The sequence below is a fragment of the Bidens hawaiensis genome, unplaced genomic scaffold (assembly GCF_021521415.1).
Source record: "Bidens hawaiensis isolate Kalapana, Puna unplaced genomic scaffold, B.hawaiensis_p1.1 tig00003781_1, whole genome shotgun sequence".
Classification (NCBI taxonomy): domain Eukaryota; kingdom Viridiplantae; phylum Streptophyta; class Magnoliopsida; order Asterales; family Asteraceae; genus Bidens; species Bidens hawaiensis.
In genome coordinates, this window is record NW_027491218.1 from 1676542 (window position 1) to 1689096 (window position 12555).

The 12555-nt window shown below is 35.8% G+C and overlaps 2 pseudogenes; both read left to right on the forward strand.

Moving 5' to 3' along the window:
* Positions 1-5161: 5161 nt before the first annotated feature.
* Positions 5162-6920, forward strand: LOC143624441 (glycosyltransferase BC10-like; annotated as a pseudogene).
* Positions 6921-10873: 3953 nt separating this feature from the next.
* On the forward strand, positions 10874-11849 carry LOC143624416 (uncharacterized; annotated as a pseudogene).
* Positions 11850-12555: the final 706 nt, after the last annotated feature.

Below are 12555 nucleotides of genomic sequence, written 5' to 3' on the forward strand. Positions count from 1 at the left end.
CTCCGGATATGAACATGATTGTTTTTTGCATCCGTTGGTGGAGGATTCGACTTTTCAGAAACTTTTTCAGGATTTTTCTCTCTTCCCTTCTTCCTGCCAAGCAGCTCTTTCAAGTGGCCCTTGCTGAGAAGATAGCTGATCTCCCTTCTGAGTGCAATGCAATCATCAGTCAAGTGCCCAAAGTCTTCATGGAAGGCACACCATTTTGATTTGTCTTTCCAGGCTCCTTGTTTTTTCATTTTCTTTGGCCACCTGGCTTTCTCACCTAAATTCTGCATGGCACACATTAATACACCAATATCAACAGAAAAACAATATTCAGAAACCTTAGGATATTCTTCATCATCTTCATCATCTACTGCATTAATCCTGGGGTTATCAGGCTTATAGTAAGGTTTTGATCGATATGATTTTCTCGGGGATTCGGCTTTCCTGTTCGTCTGATCATACTTCAGGATATCGATATTTTTAAAGTTTTTCTTGTCATCTTCTAGCCTGATAAATCTCAGAGCTCTGCTTCTTGCTTCATCTAATGACCTGCATGGAGTCATAACAAGATCATCATAGAAAGAGGAGTCTTTTTCTAACCCCAACTTAAGAGCTTCCACTGCTGAAGCTGGGTTTAGATTTGGAATCTCCAGCGACTCCTTACTAAACCTGGTAATAAAATCTCTCAAGGATTCGCCAGGATTTTAGGTAACCCTATAAAGATCACCTGTCATTTTCTCAAAAGTTCTACTGCAAGAAAACTGGTTATTAAACATGTTAACTAAATGAGAAAAAGAAGTGATAGTGTTAGGAGGGATACTCAGTAGCCATTTCATGGGCTGCTTTAGTCAAGGTAGACCCAAACCTTTTGCAAAGACATGCTTCCTTGATTTCCATAGGGATTGGATTGATCTCCATACGCTCTCGATATTGTGCGACGTGTTCCTCATGATCCGTTGAACCATCATATAGTTTCATATTTGGGGTTTGAAACCGTTTTGGGATCTGTACGTCACCAATTGATGGCACAAATCGGGATATTCTGTGACTATCAGTGGGAACTTCAGCTATGGGACGGATTACACCAGGAACATTTGATATCATGTCCTTAAGCTTCTGTAATTCTCGGGCTAAACTTGAACTTATGCCTGCATCCTGCAAAAATCCTTGATTAGCATTAAATAGAATTGTGTTGAAAGAGTTACCCTGTTTAATATTCTGAGGAACAGTCTGGGCGTTGTAGCTCGTATTCCCAAACATAGTATTTCCAAGAGTAGTAAACGGAGCGGTCGAAGCGTTAGCCTGCATCGGGATAAAGTCTCCCTAGTGCGCATCAGAGGATCATGTGAGCTGTTGAGCCTGAGCAAATCCCGAGGACGCCGCCTGCTGATAAGGACCTGAAGATCCCGCCTGAGGGACAATCCTGAGGATCCAGACTGTTGCGATAATTCTGAGGATATTGCTTGCTGATAAAGACCTAAGGACCCCGTCTGATGGAACAATCCTGAGGATCCGGACTATTGAAACAATCCTGAGGGTCCTCCCAATTGCGACAATCCTGAGGATCCTGCATGTTAAAGAGGCCCAGCAGAGGATGCATACAAGTATCTTTGGGATCCAGAGAAGTGCAATCCCGCAGACCCTGAATGCTGGAAAGAGGAGGATCCAAAGTTGTGCGCCATGGTTGGTTCCGGACGCACCAATCCTGAAGATCCTGGAGGAGTGAAATCCAGAGATCTCGGGACTAGTGGTGTGAATTCTTCCGCCGGATTCTTGGCTTTCTTGAAATCCACCTGTTCCTTCACGAGCATCTGGTTAGTCTTGTTATGGTGATCCATCTGTTCCAGTAACCGTCTGTACAGAGACAGAAGGTCGTTGTTGGACACCACGACGGGATCCTGGGGAGATGGCCTCGATTCCGAGAACACGGGAGTAGCATGTTTCTTCTTAACATTGTCAGGTTTCTTCGGAATACCACCAGCAGGAGGAGGAGGCATAGGCGGCTTCGCAGATGAATCTAAAGCTGCGGCAGAAGAGGAAACAATCTTTGGTTGGGAAGACGTGTTGTGGATATTGAAAGTAGGATTTACTTTGAGAGTGAATAATGATCAAAGCACCGTTTGCCCCACGGTGGGCGCCACATTGTTTCGGTCAAAAATTAACAAAGTAACTTTTGATCAAATTAGTACGTGTGGTAGAGTGCTTGAACAAAAAAAGAGTGAACACAATGATTTGATTACAAGGGAAAAAGCCCTTGATTGTGAGAATCTCTGGCACAAAAAACCCCGGACGGTGAAAACTATCACCGTCAATTATATTAATAACAAAAAGGTGGTTACAAGTGGTGGAGCTGATAAACGATCGTGTGCTAAGTGATACAATGAGTGCTAGTAGCTAAACAAGTGTAGTGTGTGTTCTTAATCGATCTTAATCAGCTCATTTAAATAAGCAAAGAGTACAACAGAAATTCCGAATAATCCGGAAACCCTAGACTAAGTCTCCCATGATCCGTTGGTGCCCACGTTCAAGTTGACGAAGTTCAAATATTATCTGTTGCAAGCCCACGTTCTTATAAGCACATTAATCAAGTGGTCTTATCTGCAAAACAAACATAAATAATATAGGACAATTGAATTAGTCAAATATCATCCTTAGAATACTTGCAACGGCAGGATGAGTTGAAATCCTCCAATCATGATCAATCCCGAGGATAGAAAAATCTGCACCCAACAATCATATAACCTAATGTTTATGTAATGTATTTCATATTGACATGTTATTATATTATATGTTATAAGTTATAATTATACATCTTCAGAAATGATGAGTTTGTTCTAAGTGTCCATAGTATTTTTGATTGTGGCATGCTTGGGGAGGTTAACTCTGAGATATGATTTCTCAATGGGTCCTACTAGGTGAACCCCACACTTCCCTATATGCTCCGTATAAGGCTATACGGGGGTTATACGGGTGCCCAATACGCGTTGTATAGTGTTATATGGGGCATATATGAGGACCTATACGCCCCGTATAGCCCTATATGGGACATATTGATAGGTGTTTTAGTAAAATGGATGGTGTCTCTAGAAAAGGGGTTTCTCAATGCAGCCGAATTTTTATACTTATTTTATTTCAATAGATAAAGGCAGAGCCGGCCCAAAAGAAGGTCAGGGGGTCGAATGCTCAATGCCATTTTCTCAAGAGACCCGCAATTATTGAAAAATAATAATATATACTTATAAGTCTACAAAATGACTTTTTGTTGCTATTGTTATAGCGTCGGTCGATAAAATCAAAGATCATGGTTCAAATTGATGGGTTTTTTTTATGAAAAAGAAAAATTCCTTTGTGTTTTATATTGGCTATTATGGTAACTTATTATTATTATTATTATTATTATTATTATTATTATTATTATTATTATCATCATTTGCTTTGATTTTGATTTTGATTTTGATTTTGATTTGTATTAGGTTTTGAAAATGCAACCAAATTAGTAAAATTGTTAAATTATTTATCACATAAATTAAAAAATTATGATTTTAAAGCCCTTTAATATGATCATTTCGAGCCCCGAAATTTTAAAGTATTCTCGGAGACGACCCTGGATAAAGATCGTAAAGACCTATAGTTTTTTTATGCCATTAAAAATTGTATGAGAATGTGCTGTTTTAACCTGATTTATTTCATTGAGTTATGTTGCATCTCAATGATAGAGATTTTATTGCTAGTTTTAGACCAATGTTCAATTACATAGAGATGTATGGTAAGGCTATGTGTAGTGAAGGGACTACAAAATGGGACGACTTGCGTCATGTGACACACGGTCAGCAAGTTTTAGGAATGTAATGGTGTTGTAGTCCCATATATATGTGTGTATATATATCACACACACACAATTATAATAATAATAGACCCATATATATGTATATATGTATATCACAATCACACACACAATTATAATAATAAAACAAAAGTGAAGAAGGGCTACAAGAATTCATCCCCCCATATTTCGCCCCTTTGTCGCTTTGGGGTGGGGGGGTGTACACTCCATTTATCGCCTACTTTCAGGCATGTTATCGCTCCTGTACACTGAGCCTAACAACTTGTTTCTTTAGTTTGGGCAACCGTCTTAAGAAATCAGACGTATATTTTCATACGGGTCAAACCTATAAATTCTAGTTTTGTCGAGATCATCGTCAGCCATTGACGGATCTAGAACAAATTTCAAAGGCATCTTAAAAATATATTTTTTGGATATAGGATAGTAGGATACCCAATGCATAAAACGGCGAAGAAGAAAAAAATTACACTAATTTTAAACTTCAATGGCAAAGTTGAGGGGTAGTCCGAACTATCCCTAAGCACCAAGTAGATCCGTCGCTGTCGTCAACATTGAAAAAATCATTGCTAATTCACCTATGTGGATAATTAGCTTATATGATTTGTAAGCAATGTATACAATCCAAGAAAAACTTATGAACAGACTATAGTAAACGCCCGAAGTTGACTAGTGTTTCTGGGCATACCAAAGTTGAAAGTTGCCTCGGACCCTCGGTGTAAACGACCATGTTATCCGGTTCTAATCTATAAATGGGTTGTAGGATTACAATGGTACATCCAACTCATTACAAAGTACGTCTAAAACCACTTATGATTTAATGAACACATCCATACCCTCGTTCTAATATATACATGTCTTATCATGGATTTTCATAAAATTCACACAATAAAATTTTAGTGTAGCATCAACTCATATATATTTAACATATTTGAGACGAAAAATATTCATATAATCAATGATTATTGTAACACATTAATTAATCTTACGCTACACATTACATAATCTACGGTTAAAGAAACACGATTAATCATGACAACACATTAATTAATCTTATGCTACACATTACATAATCTACGGTTAAAGAAACACGATTAATCATGACAACATTTACATTTGTGTGAAGCTTTCGTGTTATATAGTTATCACACTATTCCTACAAGCCAAAAAAAGTACTTGCATTGTACTTTTATCAATTTTGTTAGTTAATTTATACTATAAAACATTTAATATTACCAATTAAAACTCTACAAACATTTCAAAATGCATTACAAGACTAATGCAAAACAATGGATCAATGAAGGCTACATCCATATAACCTCAACCATAACCATGTGTGTAGTCATGTCAATGACTGTGTTTGTTCTCGGCACATTTGTCGTTGATCATTACAAAATGATTGTAGTCCCACATGATTTGTATTTCCCTTCTGTTACCGCAGTCACATTGTGTCATAAATGTTCAACATCTTCACCTTCTACACCAACTCACCTAACTGTGGAATTTACTGATTCGACCGGTATTGTGGACATCTGGCATGCGATGAGTGACAACGAGCTTATGGAAAAAGCCATGAGGGTCCCGCGGTTCGTAGAGGGTCAAAGTAGCCTTTATGTTCTTGACTAGGGGTAGTTTGCCCTTGGGCCCATTTTGGGAAAGGTTCTTTAAAGGGCATGAAGGTCTTTTCTCAATTTATATTCATACATCTCCGGATTTTAATTATGAACCTCCAAATTCGTCAGTGTTTTATAAACGAAGAATTCCAAGCAAGGTTTGATGCACAAAAAATTTTATTTGATAGTATTAGTTTCTTTTTTAAATTAGTTAATAGAATACACTCATAAAAAATATGTTTGTTGTAAGCAAAAGGGTCATAAATTAGTCGCTAAAAGATAGTTGTGCTTAAAATATTTTTCGTTGAAAAATTATCCATCGTTGATATGTTTTGCAATAACTATTGTGACTGATTTAGCGATTGACAATATCGTCGTTAAATTTGCATTCAATTTTGAAGTTGAACCTTTTATGATCGATTTTTTAAACTAGTATAAGTATATATTTATCTACTTTTTTTTTCTACAAACTTTACAACTATTTAATTCAGTTTTGAGGTATTTGTTATTATAAATTTATGAAAGATTTACAACCATTTTATTTATTTTTATTAATTTCTTTTACTTCTTTACCGGTTTTTTTTACATAGTTTGCTCCTGTTTTTATAACTTTTCAAGAAAATTGTTAACCATTGTTATTATACTTTATATTAACTTTTTTCACATATTTTGATGGATTTTTATACATTTTACCATTTTTTTTAAATAAATTCACAACAAACTTTACAATCAATAATGATAAGTTGTATATAGATCCTTAACTTTGTGACCGAATTTAGATTGCTAATATATAATGACCGCGGTCAATGTAATGTTTTCCGCGTTTTCTACAGCATGTTCAATGGGGTAAATCAACCATGATCGATGCCGAGAGACGACTTCTAGCAAACGCGCTACTCGACTTCTCCAATCAAAGATTCATACTTCTATCGGAAACATGTATTCCTTTGTTCAATTTCACAACCATCTACAACTACCTTATCCATGCCAACCAAAGTTTCCTTAGTTTGTTTGACGATCCAACTAAGATCGGTCGTGGGAGATACAACAAGCGAATGGGTCAAACAATAAAATTGCAGGATTGGCGTAAAGGCTCACAATGGCTTGAAATCAACAGAGAACTTGCGGTTGAAATAATATCTGATAAGTTATAGTATAATGTATTTCAGAACCATTGTTTGCTACCATGTTATATGGACGAACATTACTTACCTACACTGGTAAATAAAGTTCGTCCGGATTTGACTACAAACAGGACCATAACATGGACTGATTGGTCTGGTCACAAGTCGCACCCAGAGACCTTCAGGAAAATAAATATTAGAGAAAAGTTTCTAAACAGAGTTAGATACGAGTCCAATTGTACTTATAATGGTGGTAATAGCTCGATTTGCTTTTTATTTGCTAGGAAGTTTCATCCGAGTTGTTTAGAGCCATTGTTGATGATAGGTCCGAGGTTGTTCGGGTTTAGCCCATAAAGTTAATTTGTATATTATGTTGCAACAAGTTATTATATGCACATATATTTATTTATAAAATCATTTTCCAATTTGGAGTAATATTTATATATTTCATTACTCCAGATGCTTCCCATAAAATATATATGATACAAATATATTTTAACATGTGAGGGTAAGGTACCAAACACACCATACAAGTAACAAGCCAAAAGAAAGAACCTGTGGAAAGAGTATCGTCTGCGAAGACGCCACAAGCCCACCGCGGAATATACACTCATAATAATAAGTAATAAAAGAAAGCGGAAGTACCACTATAGGCAAGACACACGGTGAGGTACTACTGCTCAATAGCCTGACAACTGTATGGACGCACGATGGACCAATGAGAATGAGCCAATACGGTACTTGCACAGAAAGAAAGAATATCACTGGCCAGACTGTCTAACCAATCAGGAAAGACCATGAGAATAGAAGCTTCCATTGAGTGGGACAGCTGGCTTTACCCTTCCCCCCTTCGGCTATAAATACAGGATGAGTTTTAACGGTAAAAAGATTCCATCCGACACTCTCTAAACTCTCTAAATATATTCCGATCACCTACCATACAAATTCTCACGCCGGAGGGTAGGGCTGTGCAACGGTTCAGAACCGCGAGAACCGAACCGGAACCGAAAGTGAGTGAAAAATAGAACCGGAACCGGAACCTATTTTAGTAAACCGGTTCGGTTCCAAAACCGCTAAAGCCGGTTCTCGCTAATCGGTTCTGGCTAGAACCGGTTCGATCATTTATTTATCAAATGAGTTATGCAAATTTTGCAAATTGTAAAATAAGTTTATACAATTGTATGTCTTCTTTCACGGTAAAATTAATTTAGATTACAACATGAACATCCGTTATGTTTTTTATTAAAACCTATGTGTTGAAGTTAAATAAATCATTAGCAACGATAGATTAATGGAAGATCATATCATTTTATATTAAATTACCTTGATAGCTTAAATCAAAATTGATCATGGTTGCTGGTTGCTAGTTCTTGAACGTAAAGAAAGAAGATTTGAATTAAAAAATGATTGAATGGATGTCAGTTAATAAGTTACTCTATAAAAAATGGGGATTGGTAAATTTATTTAAAACTTTTTGAATATTCCGGTTCTTCGGTTCCAAGTCTAGAACCCGCCGGTTTTACCCGGAACCGAACCGGGAACCGTTTAATGCAAATTCTGAGAACCGAACCAGTACACACATTAGCGGTTCTGAGGCACCGGTTCGGTTCCGGTTCCTCGGTTCTGACGATTCCGAACCGTTTTTTGCTCACCCCTACCGGAGGGTGGTTACGAGAAGAACCCCCATATTCCCCTTCTTGTAACGAGCTCATGGTGCTTCGTTTTGCAGGTGGATCATCTGTTGGAACTCATCATTATCCGTAATCTTATTAGTAATAGATGTTAGACTGAACCTATATATGCCAGTTTACATATAAATCTATCCTTGGGTAAAATATTAGGTTTAACCATATCGAGTTAGACTTAGTGTTTATTCATTGGCGTCATCCATTGGACTCGAACCCACGACCACTTATATTTTCCATAACCAATGTATATTTTTCTTTATAATATACCATTTTATGCATTGTTTTTTGTAAAATCATATTTTTAAATGATCTTAATATTATCCTTGTTTATAACTTAGGCTGTTTACAGTTTGATCAACACGAAAAGGGTTATGCGAGTTAAAACATACAAAAGTGAAATGTGACTTATAAATGCCGTTTTAAGTGGAAACATACTAGTTTCGATATGACTCCGGTAGTCATGATCATTTATGGTATTTACTAAACTTCAAAAATAAATATCACACGTCGCTCTTTCTACTCCTTTCACAAAACAAACCCCAACAAAGGACTGGTATTGTGTGAGAAAGCAATGACAAGATGTTCAGAAGTAACATTTTGTTCGCAACCTTGTTTTAGTTGTGATTTCGTTTTAATGTAGTTATCATCCTAATTTTTAGATTGAATGTATTGTTAAAAAAGACGGTCAAGAAGTATACAGTTCGGTTGAGTTTCTAATATCATAACAACATTGTTTATCATCGCCTAGGCATTTCTTACGTTGAGTATATGATTTAGGATAGGTTTAATAGTTGTGAGTCTATGGGTTCATGACCAAAGTTAAGAAACATGTTTTTTAAATGAATAAAAGTTGGAATTGTTATGTTTAAACAAAAAGCTTAAACAAAACTTTAATGATGAATTAATGTTCATCCATGGATCAATGTTGAAGAAATAAAACATATAAATCCATTGAATTAATGGTTTTAAAAGTTAAAAATGTTAGAGAGGGAAAACTCATCTCCTAAATAGGAAAAGTTTAGAATATTAAATACAAAGATTTTATTGTAACCTTTAGGTAAGATGTTAGATGTCTTGCAATTAACATAAAAACTTTTTTTAACGACCAATTAATCCTCTAAATGAGCTGTTGGCTAAATTTAGTGTATTAGGATACACTCAGTTTTTTGATCAGGGAAAAACCCTCACATAAGGCCAACGCCCGTAAACACTCGCCTGGATGCACGACAGTGCGATGAAATAAAACCCATTTAACTCAAGGATCCAAAACAACTTAGATGATTTCATATTAACAAAACAACTTAAATTGCATTTTATTATATAAAACTAAAAAGTAATTATTACATCAAAACAGAAGGCAACCAAATAACAACATGTTCTAGTATTTTGAGATATGGCAATAACATTTTAGAATTTCACAATGTAGTATTGATAAATTAAAAAGAAAACACAATAGCCTATTTATATTTATAGAAAATAATTAAAATGCTGATACATGATATGCACACATCATGTAAAATTTGTTGCATTTAATATGGAAGACGTTATAAATTAAGATGCAGTCTAATCATTTAATTTTTTTCACCAAAACCTTTCAACTATTCTCTTGTACCATTTACTAAGTGAAATAAATATATATCCATTTTCAAATATTCTCTTGTATTATTTACTAAGTGAAGTAAATATATATCCAGTTTCATTTATACCATATCAAACATTAGTTAGGATAAAAATAAAAACTTCATTTGAGTTGAAAAAACTCTAAAAACTCATCTAACCAAATACAATACACTTTTTAGTAAACTTACAATTTTAAATATATTTATAATAGACCTATTACAGTGAAACCGTATACGTATCTGATTTACATATAAATAAGTTCTAATAGTAAGTTTCACAAAAAAAAATATGCAAATAGTCGAGTTATTTCGTTATAACATTTTGAAATTAAGTAGGCAAATGGTCCATCTCTCGTTTTTGATTCCAGATTTTTCTAATTACATATTTATCTCAACTATTCGCTTAACCGCAACAAACATGATACCTAAAACAAACAAACCTTATATTTTTCCTATAAACGTGTGTTAGCGACATATCTAGTGAAACAGACGCCCAAAACCACAACTTGTATATAACACCCTAGCACCAACATGATCTGAGCGTTTTCCAAGTGTTTTGAATGACATCGTAATTGTAGAAACAAAAAGGAGCTACAATAACTTTTTAATTAATTACCTGTCCGCCAATTTCGAACAAATCACGCCTTTTACATGAAAGTGCTACGTACTTTTTCAAAGGCCAGTTTTCACCAACGTGACAGTGATTTTTTTCACTTTTTTTTTTCTAGTATTAACTTTTTATATAAAAATAAAAATAATAATAAATTTAAAAAAAATTAGTATTATAATAATAAATGTAGAATTGACGTTTTTTTTCTTTTATGGAAATAAGAACGTTATCATTAAAAATAAAAAAATAAAAAAATTACACTTTTTAAATAAATCATCATCACCTACATAAAACCCCTGTCTTCTTCATCCACCATTTTCAAGCTCTGCAAATTAATCAAGATTCAATTTTTAATAACCCAACAATGAAAACCAATCAAACCCATCAATCTTATCACTCTTTAAGCTCTTCAATCTGCCATAAAATCTCATATCTTTCATCTTATTCTTCGCTTTCGGCTTATGTTCCGGCATCATCCTCACTTCCCAATCAAATACATTTCACTCAATTTCCAATTCCCCCAATTTTTCTTCTCCGGTGACCACTCCGGCAACATCTCCGGCGCCGCCGTATCCGGCGGAGGAAATCCGGCGGCACCGTCGCCTCAAACCCCGCCTCTATCGCGGGTCAAAGTCGGATTGAAAAGTTACTTGACGCCGCCGGAGATAATACACGATATGACGGATGAGGAGCTAATTTGGAGAGCGTCGATGGTGGCGAAGGTTCGGGAGTATCCGTTCGAGAGAACGCCGAAGGTGGCGTTTATGTTTTTGGTGAGAGGTCCGGTGGTGTTGGCGCCGTTGTGGGAGGGGTTTATTAAAGGGTATAATCGTCTTTTCACAATTTATGTTCACGGGTCGAATCGGTCGTGGAATGTGACCGAGCCGGAGGGTTCGGTGTTTCACGGGCGGAGGGTTCCGAGTAAGGGTGTGGAATGGGGGAAAGTTAATATGATTGAGGCGGAGCGTCGATTGTTAGCGAACGCGTTGTTGGATTACTCGAACCAACGGTTTGTGCTTCTGTCTGAAGCGTGTATTCCGTTGTTTAACTTTTTGATGGTTTACTCGTACCTTATTAACTCGAAATATAACTTTGTGACGGATAATGACGAGTATTACTTACCAACATTTGTCACTAAGATATTCGGTGGAACAAATGCTAATAGGACTCTGACTTTTGTTGACTGGAAGATACCTGGAGCCCACCCGACTCAATACACGAGACCAAAAAGTTAAGGGATAATAGAAGTTGCGAGTATAATGGGAAGAAAAACCAAATATGTTATTTGTTTGCAAGGAAATTTGCCCCTCGTGCTTTGGATAGATTGTTAAAAATTGCACCAAAGCTTATGCAATTCAACTTATAGCTTTTTTTTTAATATTTATTATTTATAATTTACAATTTTACAATTTCGTCTAGGTTTGTGCATCGACTGTTGTACCCTGCGTTGTAATGTTTGTACCTTACTTTTTCATGGGTTTGGTTTTATCAGATGTTGCTAGTCTCTTTTCGGTATATCTACAATTAACTTTTCCTTCTTCAAATAGATACGTTCCTTTCTAATGATACGTGTCCTGAAAATCTAACCTTTATGGTTCTTTCTTTTGACAATTTTAAATCGGATTTCAATTTCAGTAGCCTGGAGTTCAGAGAGAGAGTGGTCGGCCAATTGTTTAACCCTACACCTTTTGCTTCAGAAACGAACATCAAACGTAGTTAGTTGCATTTTCATTTTATAAATTAACATAAATGAAAACAAGTTTCAAATTATTGTATCGATATATACTACGTAAATGTAATTCATTGATTAATTTGCGAATTTCGGATTATTAGGTCCCTATCACGATATAATTAGTTGCACTTTTGTGTCTAGGCACCCTTTAAATGTAGTTAGATATGGGAAGTGACTTGAATACTTGTGTGTCACATAACTTGAACTCTTTTGTGGTATTCACAACCAACTGTCGCCTAATACATGATTACTTTACGCAAGTAACTTTGAACGGCGACATATGGACGTCTGCTGAAGAACTCTTCCCGAAAGTTGAACACAAGACTTCCTGATTTAACGT